The 12,547-nt window shown below is 42.6% G+C and overlaps 1 protein-coding gene across 21 annotated transcripts in view; it reads right to left on the minus strand.

Moving 5' to 3' along the window:
* PRRC2C (proline rich coiled-coil 2C) overlaps positions 1-11,498 on the minus strand; it is a 78,301-nt gene extending 66,803 nt beyond the window's left edge. For 20 of the 21 annotated variants that reach the window (XM_059675339.1, XM_059675331.1, XM_059675328.1 and 17 more), the window contains exon 1: positions 11,305-11,498. The gene's annotated coding sequence lies outside the window, so the exon portion shown is untranslated. The remainder of the gene's footprint in view (positions 1-11,304) is intronic. The other variant, XM_059675338.1, reaches the window with a different exon arrangement.
* Between the last annotated feature and the right edge of the window lie 1,049 nt (positions 11,499-12,547).

The raw sequence follows: 12,547 nt of genomic DNA on the forward strand, positions 1-12,547 counted from the left end.
AGAGAGGGGAAGCTGGAGGAGGCAGAGGTCAGATTTTGGGGAGGCTAGTAGTATTGCCTGAGTTTATTATGAATGCCAGGAAGAGCTACTAGAGGGAAAACTAACAAAAAAAATTTCAATCGCTTGGCTACATTCAGCAGACTCACACTTAAGAAAATGGTACAATTAGTAATTCAAAAACCCTTGAAACAGTAAATTCAATAGGAACATTTCTTTTCTACTAGCTTCTGATTTCAAAACAGGGATCAGCACAGTTATGAGACCAAAGAAATTATATCCTCTACTTGTACCACTTTTAACTTTGGAAGTTTTTTGTTGTTGTTTGTACAGTGTTAGAATATTTTTAATGTTACTATCCTGTTTGCTATGTATCTAAACATCAAAATCATTAAGGGTCAGTTCTGAAAAGCCAAAGCCTTTAGAATAACACACCTCTCATTCTTTGTTTATGGGAAGAGAAAGTAATCTTATTTCTAAATTCAAGGTTCTATGACTCTAACTGAGCAATTCTGGTAAAAAAAACTAACATTTTTCCATTGAAGTTAGATGTACCAAAACATGTGCATTTGCATTTTCCAGATTTTGAACAATTAATTACTTTGTAAACAGATACTTGGGACAAAAAATGTTAAGATGAAAATGAGACAGGCTAGTAATACAGGACAGCAGAATAGGGAAAATTGGAGACAGTTAAAAGCCAAGCAGTTTATAGCCATCTAACAATTCCTATCTTTTGTAACAAAATACCACATGCGGGCACACATTCGTGGCCCATGCGCAGAAGTCGGTATTTTGTAGAAGAGCCACGCTCAAGGGGCCAAAGAGCTGCATGTAGCTCATGAGCCGCAGTTTGCCGACCACTGGTTTATACCAAGCATGTCAAACTCAAAGGCTGAAACAGGCCAAATAAACAAGGTTTATGTGGACTGCAAAAAAACCAAAAGCTTCAATTTTCATAGAAACAGGTTTATTTCGATAGAGACATGCTGAATACACAGGTCTGAACTAAATGAGTAATCGTTAACATAACGTTTTAATAAAAAATTAGTATTTTTTCTTGAACATTAACTTACCAGACAATGAGTAACTGTACAAATAAGCATAATGCAAATAAATCTATTTTTCTTGTTCTCCGAAAGTGAAATATTTCTTGTTGCACACACAAAACAAGTCAGTACAAGATTAATGACATGGCAATCGGCTGCTAAAATATTCACTGCTAGTATTAGCGGAGAGAAATGGTGCGCCTGCGTGTAAGGCACGTAAGGGAAATGAATGCAACACAATTACAGTAACCAGTCATTAGTGAACATTGTAGTTCATTGTTAATAACTAGAGGCCCGGTGCACGAAATTTGTGCAGGGAGGGGGGGGTGTCCCTCAGCCCAGCCTGCACCATCTCCAATCTGGGACCCCCCAAGGGACACCCCTCTCACAATCCAAGACTGCTGACTCCCAACTGCTCGCCTGCCTGCCTGCTCAACACCTAACTGCTCCTCTGCCAGCCCGATTGCCCCTAACTGTTCTCCCCTGCAGGCCTGGTCGCCCCAAACTGCCCTTCCCTGCTGGCCCGGTCACCCCTAATTTCCCTCCCTTGCCAACCTGGTCGCCCCTAACTACCCTCCCTGGCCAGCCTGGTCACCCCCAACTGCCCTCCCCTGCAGGCCTTGTCTCCCCCAACTGCCCTCCCCTGCAGGCCTGGTCACCCTCAACTGCCCTTCCCTGCAGGCCTGGTTGCCCCTAACTGGCCTCCCCTGCAGGTTTGTTTCCCCCCAACTTCCCTCCCCTGCAGATCTGATCGCCCCCAACTGCTCTGCGTTGCAGGCCTGGTCCCTCCCAACTGCCCTCCCCTGTTGGCCATCTTGTGTCCACATGGGGGCAGCCATCTTGTGTGTTGGAGTGATGGTCAGTTTGCATATTACTGCTTTATTAGATAGGATTATGTATACCAGGATATTGTAAAAATTAAGTTACAAAATTTTTATTAAAATGTTTCTTACATACTGTTATATTGGGTGGGCTGCAAAAATATTCACTGTGAGCCGCATGTGGCTGGTGGGCTGCGAGTTTGACATGCTTGGTTTACACCTCTCCCCAACTAGAGGGTAAATAACTTAAATCACCCTACTTAGGAATCCAATTAGTGCCATTTGCCAACCACACACAAGGACAAATGAAGTTAAGGGAATAAATCCCATTTTGGCATATCAGCATAAAACTGATGAATATTCTGTTGAAATCCTTCCCTAAACTCCCAGCCCTTAAAAACCCTCAAAACAAGTCCCAGTGCTTGAGGAGCATACCTGGGCCTTGCCCTTCCCTCTCTTCTCCCACAGGTGTCCATCCCCTAAACTCTAAGGCATGCAACCAGGGAGCAATGGGCAGCAGCGGCTCATGCCAGGCTAACCCCCTGGACCCTGTCCCCAAGGCCCTCTCTTCTCTGACTTCTTCATTTCCTCACTTCATCCCTCTCCTGTTGCTCCTTCCATCCTAGGCCCTTCCTTGTTTCATTGTCCCCAGCTTTAATAAACATCCTCTAAAAATTACCTGAAATCTTTTGTGCATAAAGTCAAGAACCCACACATACCAGTTGGCCCTAGGCAGAGCCACTAGGGGCAGGTCTCCTTTACAGGAACAAAAGAAAGGAAAAGAAGAAGAAAAAAGAGCCAGTATTTTTAAAGCAAACAGATTATTTATTAAACTATGATCTCTAAAATTCCTTCAGTGCAAAAATAACAGAGGTTACTCATTTACCAATCACAAAAGGACGTAAAATTATTCAATGCTGAAAATATTTTTTAAGTGATATTTAAAATCTAGTATGTGTGCGGTGAAGGCCTGGGGGTGGGGTATGGTGGAGGGGGTCAATGGGGAAAAAGGGGGACATCTGTAATACTTTCAACAATAAAGATAAATTTTTTTCAAAATCTGTGTATGTGGACGAAAAGGGACCACGTACTAACCAAACTAGCTCAGAGAAGACCTGCATGGCGGCTTTGCAAACCCAGAGACCTAAAGTAACCACAAAGGGTGGTCTGAAATTAAAACTTTTTAACTAAAAGCAGTTTATGGTGGATAATTATGTCCTGGGCCGGTATCGTCCCTGACAAAGGTCAATCTTTACCTTAACTGAGACTATTGTCTTTTTGCATCTATGATAACATATCTTTGGAATGTCAAAGTAATTTTCCTTTCCAGACCCCTCAAAGCACAGGTCACAAATCCTCTCATTGTCATTGAGTTAACTGTTGACTGTTAACTATCCTATACCTAACTATGTAAAAGAAGTATGTGTCTATCTTTTTTTTTTTCTTTTTACAGAGAGGAAGGGAGAGGGATAGAGATTTAGAAACACCGATGAGAGAGAGACATCAATCAGCTGCCTCCTGCACACCCCCCACTGGGGATGTGCCTGCAACCAAGGTACATGCCCTTGACCGGAATCGAACCTGGGACCCTTCAGTCCGCAGGCTGACGCTCTATCCACTGAGCCAAACCAGTCAGGGCTGTGTCTATCATTTTATCCAATCTCAGAGGCTTCCTCCTGCTCCTCCCCAATCTATCATCAATGGATTTCATGTAACCCACAAATGTCTCCTCTTTTGATTTTAATGTATAAAATAAGGTGCAAAGCCTCATTTTCCAGAGCATTATCTCAATCTCTTTAGATTTTGCTTCCTGGCAATTGTCGATAGTTTGGCTCAAATAAACTCACAAAAATTCTTCACAGGTTTGATTTTTTTATATTGACATATATTTTACAAAAAAACTCACAGATGGCCAATTTTCCAAATTCAATTAAATGACAGTTACATTTCTGGCCATGATGGACTTCTAGATATCCACCCAGGCTGTGTTTATATCCTTTTTCCTCATTATTTGGCTCAGAGTTTAGGTCCTATGGGAAAGACAGTGCAGATACAGTACAATGTCCCACTGATTTTAAAATTTAACATTAAAAAGCGCAACCCATTTCCAGATGAGAATAACACTGTAAACACTTCACAAATGTCTTACTGAAAAAGTAAAGGAAGTATGTCTACTAAGTAATAATAGTTATCATGTACAAATATACAAAGTAAATAGCTTCTTTGTAAACCATTTTCTTTGGCTTCTGGGACTCTGACATCTTGCGGTCTCCTTTTTTTCTACCCTTCTATACAAATGCTGTTGCCACCTCTCTCTCTCTCTCTGTCTCTCTGTCTCTCTCTCTCTCTCCTTTCCCCTTTGGCCATCTATCTCATCTACTGTTCATTCTTCAGTAAGGATAATTCCCAAAACTTTCTTTCAAGCTATAATTTTAAGACATTTATTTTTAATTGTCTATAGAATAAAATATCTTGACTTAAGTTTTTGATAGAACTACACACTCAAAATGTTGAATTCCCATTCACTCAAACAAACATTACCCACTGCCTACTATATTATATTATCAGACACTACTAGAAACAAATGAAAGAGGCATGCTGTCTTCATCAACTGAGTGGAGGTAACAGTTTGGAAATATGAGAAGGCTGAAAAAGGTTTGCAAAGAACTGGGAGGAAATCCCACTAGGAATACCAGGTATTGAACAAGCAGTACTGAAATCCCAGCAGAAGCTGGAGGGCAGGGTATTCAATATTCGGTGTGGTTGGAAAACTCCTCCATGCCCGGTGGGGAGTGGTGGGAAGCACAGGGCAGCTGGACTGCATAAGGAGAGCTGTACCAGACAGGTGTGAAGAAAAGCAAGGGAGATGAGGATACTGTCAGGAGATTGGTCAGAGGAACATTCCTGGGAAGTCTAAGACAGAGAGTGAAGAGAAAAGTTGGAAGAGAATAAAGAGGAGAGCAGAAAGGACTGGCAATTCAATAAGGATGAATAAAAGTTCTAACAAGAGTAATTACTGAATTTTTATTAGAGTCAAGCTTGTATGGATTGCATTATTCAGTTCCTATGTATAATAGGAGAAAATGGACTATGTGAGTGAGAAAAGTGGAGGCATGGGAACTTGGTTTTGAATTTAAGGTTCCAGGTGATGACAGGGCTTACACATACTATATGTGACTAAGTACACATGCATATGGCGTATGTACATGTACAAAGAGAATATGGTAAACTACCAAAAATCAGAGATTATGGATGAAGGAATATGGGAATTCTTTACACGAGTTTTACAATTTTTCTGTAAGATTAAAATTATTCAAAAAGAAAAAGTTTCTTTTTAAAACATATATATTTTTTATTGATTTCAGAGAGGAAGGGAGAGGGAGAGAAACATCAATGATGAGAGAGAATCATTGATCGGCTGCCTCCTGCACACCCCCCACTGGGGATCAAGCTGGCAACGCAGGCATGTGCCCTTGACTGGCATCGAACCCGGGACCCCTTGGTCTTCAGGCCGATGCTCTATCCACTGAGCCAAACCCGCAAGGGCAAGTTTCTTTTTAAAAAAGTTCATCTGCTCTCCCAAATGTTACTTGTCCCAACTTCACAGAACCATTTTCCCTGACCTAGAGTACTCTTTGCTATTTCTTTTTCCCACTTCTAACATAGAGAGAAATCCAAGTTTTATACATCCTAGTTTAGTAATAACTCTTGAAGCCAATTAAGAAAAAAACAAAACTAAGCTCTAGAGGTGTAGTATAATATAAAAATATTGGGTTGGTAATAAGAGCTCAAAGCCCAAGTCACTAAAACTTACCAAGAAACAACCTTAGAGAAGTAAAATAACTTGTCTCAAACTAATATAGCAAGGAAGTGATGGAGCCAAGATTAAATCCAGGCTCGAAACCAAAACCAGTACCCTAGATAAAAACCTTATGAAGATCAGAATTCAATTTTCAATATAGAAGGAATAAGTATCAAACTTACAATGCTCCAGCCAAGTGAACCACCTAGCCAGGGCAAACATCAAACCTTTAAAATATGTAATAATAAATATCATGAGGTTAAGAGACTCTGAAATATTCAAGTTTTTTTTAAATCTTTATTGTTGAAAACAAGTTTTAATTATCAAAATCTGTGCTACAATACAGAGTAAAATATTAAGGATAAAAATTATAGCAACAAACAGTAATATCTCTTTTAACAAAAGTATTTCATCTGTTGCAGAAATATCACCCTATATACTAAAAGCCTAGTATGCAAATTGACCAAACAGTGGAACGACTAGTCACTATGACGTGCACCAACCACCAGGGGGCAGACGCTCAACGCAGGAGCTGCCCCCTGGTGGTCAGAGCTCAGTGGTGGTGGTCGTCAGTCAGACATCCCCTGAAGGCTCCCAGACTGCGAAAGGGCGCAGGCTGGGCTGACGGAACCCCCTGCCCCCAGTGCACTGCACGAATGTTGTGCACCAGGCCTCTAGTTTTCAAGATAATTCTTGCTTTGGGTAAGAGGTTGAACTGGTTAACTTCTAAGGTCACTTCCATTTCTAACTGTTATAGTCAATCACTTAGTAATTCTGAAGTTAGCAACATCACCTATTTTTAAGATCACATTTTCCCAGCTGGTGTGGTTCAGTTGGTTGAGCATAATCCCTCATTCCTAAAGGTTGCTGGGTTCAATTCCCAGTTAGGGCACATGCCCAGGTTGCAGGCTCTCAATCCCCAGTGGGGGTCATGCAGGAGGCAGCTGATCAATGATTCTCTCTTTCTCTCCCTCTCCTTCCTCCGTGAAATTCAAAAGCTATACGGAAACACATATTCAATACACCTAAAAATCAAAAGGTCTCACTACTTAGCCCTCCTTGCTTACTTAACCTTTCATCCTCATTTGACCTAAATTCTTTTAGGGTCACCAAGGATTTCTAAGACAAATCCAAAGGCCACTTCTCATACATTATTCTGAACTCTGCTACATTTGGCTAATAATCCCATTTTTTCAGATTATTCTCTTCCATCCTTATTTCTCCACTGACTTCCTTCTTATCCTCCTCTTCTTGCCATAGATTGTCTTAAGCATCCTGTTACATTTGTCTAAATCAAACCACTCCACTTTGCAGCTCATCATGGAAATGTTTGCCCCAGTTATGCAGTTAAGGCTCTAATTTACATCTGTATTCCCGTAATACTGCCATTTTCTGTTTGACGAATCTATTTCATTCTAGGCTTAATCACTTCTGGCCTTATCAATTCCAACTGTTGCTTGAGCCTATCCAGCCAGCACTCACTTCTCAGCAGTTACATCGTCCCAAAGGGTGGAATACAAGACTACTGATGGTATATTATAACGATTTTAAGTGGTCCACAGAGGAATATTCAACATTATATTTTAAAACATGTTGGGGGAAAACTGTAAAACCAAATAATCATGTACATTTTTCTTTTAATTAAAAGACAATTAATTGAATTAAAGAAAGATATTGACATGATTTGAAGATAAAGCAAAAATTGTGAATGACTTGGTTGAGAAATACTCGCCACTGGGAAATCCATGTAGCACAGAAGTTAAGCACTTGGACTCTGGATCAATGATTTGAATACCACTTACTAGCTAAGTAATTTTGAACAAATTATTTAAATCTCTTTAAATCCCACATATATAGTGGGAATAAAATAATCCACCTCCTGGGCTTACTATATGGATTGAAAGAGATAATGTACAAAATGTTCTTAGCTCAGTGCATGGCATGGTAAGTGCTCAACAAATATTAACATTTACAATTATCCTTGATCTCTTCTGGCCATCATGCCTTCACTTGTAATCAACTGGGCAGCCAATGTATACTATAGGCAATTTTCCATATATGGATTTTCTGCCCCAAATTTCCCTTACCTGTTTGTATAACCCTTATTTTTATCTTCTGGTATGAATAATAATAAGACAATATATTACACAATAACTTCTATTATTCATAACCCTTAAGACCCAAAAGCCATTTTCCTCTGATTCACTGGGCCTTATAAAATTAAAAGAATCTCTGGTGCAAAAATGAAAAGAAACCTCACGATGCATAGTACATAAGCTATCTGAAAGCTCTGCTACTATTCTCATGGGTACATAAAGCGGGGAAAATGACAGGGTATTCTTTTGCTCCACTAAAACATTCATCAGCTGAACCTGAGTTGTGGGTTTATTGTAGTTTCCTAATCTCATTCATTCAATGACCCATAATAAACTCTAGGTATATGCCAACCACTATACAATGTGAGGGGGGCACGGAAACAGTGTAGAAACGGAAAACAGATCAGTACTGGTGAAAACAAACAAGTAAACAGAAAATTACCCGATAAAATGCTATATAAATAATATCCATCAGTGCTTTCAATACTAGCTATGCTCCATAAACGCTGATTAGACTCCATCCTTCTTTAATGCAGAGCACCAGCAGCACCATAGAGGTGAGTACATTACATTACATTAACAGTAATTGTATTGTTATTTTGTGTTCAGACTCTAGGTATCTGCTAACCATATCAAAGTTTCTGTCTCCCAACTAGACAAGTGTTGAAACTCAGTAACAGCCCTGGTTTAATCTGATTTGTGAACAAATATGTGCACACACAAGCCTGAAACCATGACTGGCATTTGGTCAAAATAACTACTAGAAATACAACTACTAAAAGATCAGTATATATTTAGCCTTTCTGGAGGTCGGTAAAAAAACACACAATGGAAAATTTACTGAAGTTAACCTCTCTAGAGAATACTTTTACCCACAAAGATGTCCTCGCTGATGCATCAATTGCAATACTGAGAAATTTAAAATGTCAAGACTTCTAAGCAACAGTTAACAGACTAAGATAAGCTTTCTTTGTGTTACCCTATTTATAAGGTGACAAGTCTCAATTTACTGAAAGTGTATTAGGTATAACTCAAGTCAGATGATTTCTAGATCTTGTTCACTGGAAGAATAGGGTTCTGTACCAATTTGTGTAACAAATGTCAATGATCAGTTCTTACACAAATATGGTATAAGTATTTGTACAAGTGACTTATAAATTCAAGTAGTGTTTGGGGTGTGGGAGGAAACCACTCAGTGGGAGAGAGGGACATAACAGTATAATCTTCAAAGACATTTTACCAGTAAGAAAGGTGACATGGAGTAGAGATAGGCAGAGACAGGGGCAGGAATAAGCCAGGACTTCTGTATTTCAGCTATGGGTAATATACTGATTCCAGGGTTACCGATTGTACAGCATGAAGAAGAAATCTTTAAGAAACATAATTCAGTACGGAAGCGTGAACAGCCTTAAAAAATAAAAAGAGGACATGAAATCTATTTCTTCAACTTTCCAAAGAATATTTACTCCATTCTGAGAAAATGCAGATTACTTACTGCTTGGGAGAGAGTATCTTCTATCAATATTCTGCCACTAGCCCTCCACTACTATTGACCTTTTACTAGGTACTGAGCACAGTCATAAGCCCTCTACATACATTATCTTTGTCAATCCTACAGCAAGCCCTCCAGGGAGGTACTGTTATTATCACCATCTCCATTTTAAAGATGAGGAAATATTTTATCAGTAAGAGTCCAGAAACCTAAAAAATTATAACTGATACTGTAGTTAGTTTTACTCGACTGTCCTTGAAATAAAAAAAGGTACAAAAATTAGCTTGTATCCCATCCCTAAAGTAGCTATAATCCATTTTTTACACCTTCACATAGAATGTTTCTACTGAAGTCAAACAGAAGAAACTAGGTTAATAATGCTGTATCTTACTTAATTTCCATAGTTCATAAAATTACAAGGCAGGGTGGCAGTTTGATGGTTTAGGTCCAGGATCCCCTTGGGTTCAGACAGTCTGGACCTGAATCTATACAGCATCACCAACAACTGCTGTATGACCTTGGTCGAACTGCTTTCATCTCTTAGATTTCATTTTCTCGCCTTTAAAATGGGGATGATGATAATAACAGCACCGCCCGGAAAGGCTTGCTGTCAGATTTAAGAAGGTAATGTGTACGAAGAGCTGATTACTGTGCTCAGTACACAGAAAAAGGTCAACTAACGGTGGAAGGCAGAGCAGCCACATATATTATTAGCTCACCAGACCAAAACAGAAAAGGTAAAAAGCCTGTGTTCTGAAAATCCTCTATAGAAAAGGAGAGGCCGACTATGTGACGATATGCTTCCGCTATAACGCAAACTAACGTATGCCCAATCGTTTTTTTTTTAGTGGATCAATGCATTTGAGTTGGGTCAGAAAAGATGCTGCAGTGCATCGGAGACACACACCTAAAAATGGCTCCAGTCCGAGCAGCATCTTAATTACCAATAGAGAAGGTTAAAGCTACTTTTAACCAATGCCGGAGGAAGGCTTGGCGGGCGCTGACGGATCACCACCCTATCCTTCCTACTGGCAGGAAAATAAGCGATCGAGCACTGAATCACGGATCCTGATGCTGCCAGTGCATTCCAAATGAAATCTTTCAGCAGGGCAGCCTTGGGACAATATTCAAGGACCCTAGCCTAGCGGGGTCAGAATCTCTGAGCCTACGCTCCTCCATCAGCCAATGCGGACATCCGGGTCGCTCCAGAAGCCAGCACACAAGCATGCAGGGCATGTCCAAAAAATATCTCAAATCAAGTCAAAACAAATGCACATCCCTTTACAGGAATCTGACGCATTCCTCTCCCGCAGAGAAGAAATGCTCAGTGTTCCTATTGGCTCTCCTGCCCCTTTCTTCCAGGCCCATCATGGGGGCCGTGATCGTCACGCCGATAACTCGGACGGTATCTCCAAGCGGGGAGCTGCAGAGTGGGACTGACCCCGCAGGCCAGCGAATGGAGGCCTAGGGGGCGAGAGCCCAGCGAACCCGCCGCGGGAGTCGGGGCAGCGCGTCCCCAGCGAAAGGAGGGTCGGTCCCGGTTCCCCAGCGCGCCGCTCCCGGAGTCGGGACTGGAACCCGGGCTCCCGCACCCCGCTCCTTGCAATTCCACCCGCACTGCACACGCACCGGAGGCGGCCAGGAAAGGCCCCGGAGGAGCCTGGGGCTATTCGGGGGGGGGGGCGCACGCCCCACGCAGGAGAGATCGCGACCCTCGCCCATCCCGCTGGATGGAAAGCCCCTTCGCCTGCCGGCCGCGCGCGCCGTTCCCCCGCCAGGCCGACCCGGGGCGGGTGGGAGAGGCCGACGGGCCCGGAACTCCCGCTGCAGACCACATGGGGCGGGTCTGACTCCGTTTTCTCGCTCCCGATCAGGAGACCGCGACTTCCCGGGGCACGGAGAGGGTGGTCGCCGCAGAGGAGGGAGGGGATGCCCGGAACCCAGGCCCTCTCCACGCGGCTCCCCAGTGTCGGGGCGCTCCCACGCCCGCCCGCCCCGATGGGGCCCGCGTTGATTTCGGCTCCTCCGCCCGCGCGGCTTTCCTTACCGGCCAGGGTGTCGAGCCGAGCGTGTGTGTGCACTTCGAGGGTCTCCGCGAGCTCTGATCCCAGGAAGCAGGTGGCTGAAGGGCCACCCGACTGGCAGAGACGCAGTTGCGGATGGACAAACCGCCAAAGCACTTTCGCTGCCGCCGGAGAGGGAGAGAGCGAGCGAGAAAAAGAAGCAAGATGGCGGCTAGCCAGCCCCTACGTATGACGTCATGCCGCGGCGTACGTAAGGCGATCGCCGCAGGACCGCCCTCGGCGCACAGACGGGCCGGACCACGTGAGGCCTCCGTGGCGGCGCGACCCCGGCGGAAGGCGACGTCGCCACCTGCTGGACGGAGGGACTTTTGAAGAGACCATGGCTGTGCCTCACGGAAGAGAGCAGCGCTCTGGCAGGTTTGGCAGTGTGTTTCAAAATTAAACTAGGAATCATCTTTAATCTTGATATTTGACAATATCTTGATTTTTTTTTCAGAAAGGTACATATTCAGTATTCATAATACCAAAACCTGCCGTTCATACAGACATAGATAAATGCATTATAAAACATCCGTATTATGTAATACTTTTGAAGCCATTAAACTCAGAATAATATTTAATGACCAGAAAAATGCTCCTTACGCCATCATATGCCTGAGCAGTATAGAGGGAGTGGAGATAGAGAGAAGTAGACAGGTTTGGGATATATTTCGGAGCTAGAATATACTTTTCTTGTATGAGCTGATCGCTTCTAAATGGGCGGTGGGGAGTGTGAATTGAAGAGTCCATGACAAACCTGTAGATTAATGGCTAGAACAGCTGAGTGGATGACTGACATTTATAGAGACTATGGAGATGGGAGAGGAAAGGAAAACAATGTGGTTGGTAGAGCAATAAAAATTAAATATTAAAAAAGGAAGAATTAAAATGTGGACATGTTAAATCTGAGATGTTCATGCAATGTCCAACTGTAGGTTAGGTATGTCAGTGACACGCATGTCTAGAGCTCAGAGGGGAGGTGGTATTGGAGACAGCGATTTCGTGTGTTTAAAAATGGTGGGAAATGATAAATTCTCAGAGACAGAGTGTGGGGGGAAAGAAAAAAGGGCAGACCCAAGGAACAACAACATTGAGGGGTTAGGTGCAGGTGGAGCGCTTAGCAACTAACATGAAGGAGAAACCAGAGAACTGGAAACCCCAAAGAGGATGATGTCACAAAAGCAGGTAGAGGAGAGATTTACAAGAAGGTGTGAGCAATCAGCTCTG

The sequence above is a fragment of the Myotis daubentonii genome, chromosome 18 (genome assembly GCF_963259705.1).
Source record: "Myotis daubentonii chromosome 18, mMyoDau2.1, whole genome shotgun sequence".
Lineage (NCBI taxonomy): Eukaryota > Metazoa > Chordata > Mammalia > Chiroptera > Vespertilionidae > Myotis > Myotis daubentonii.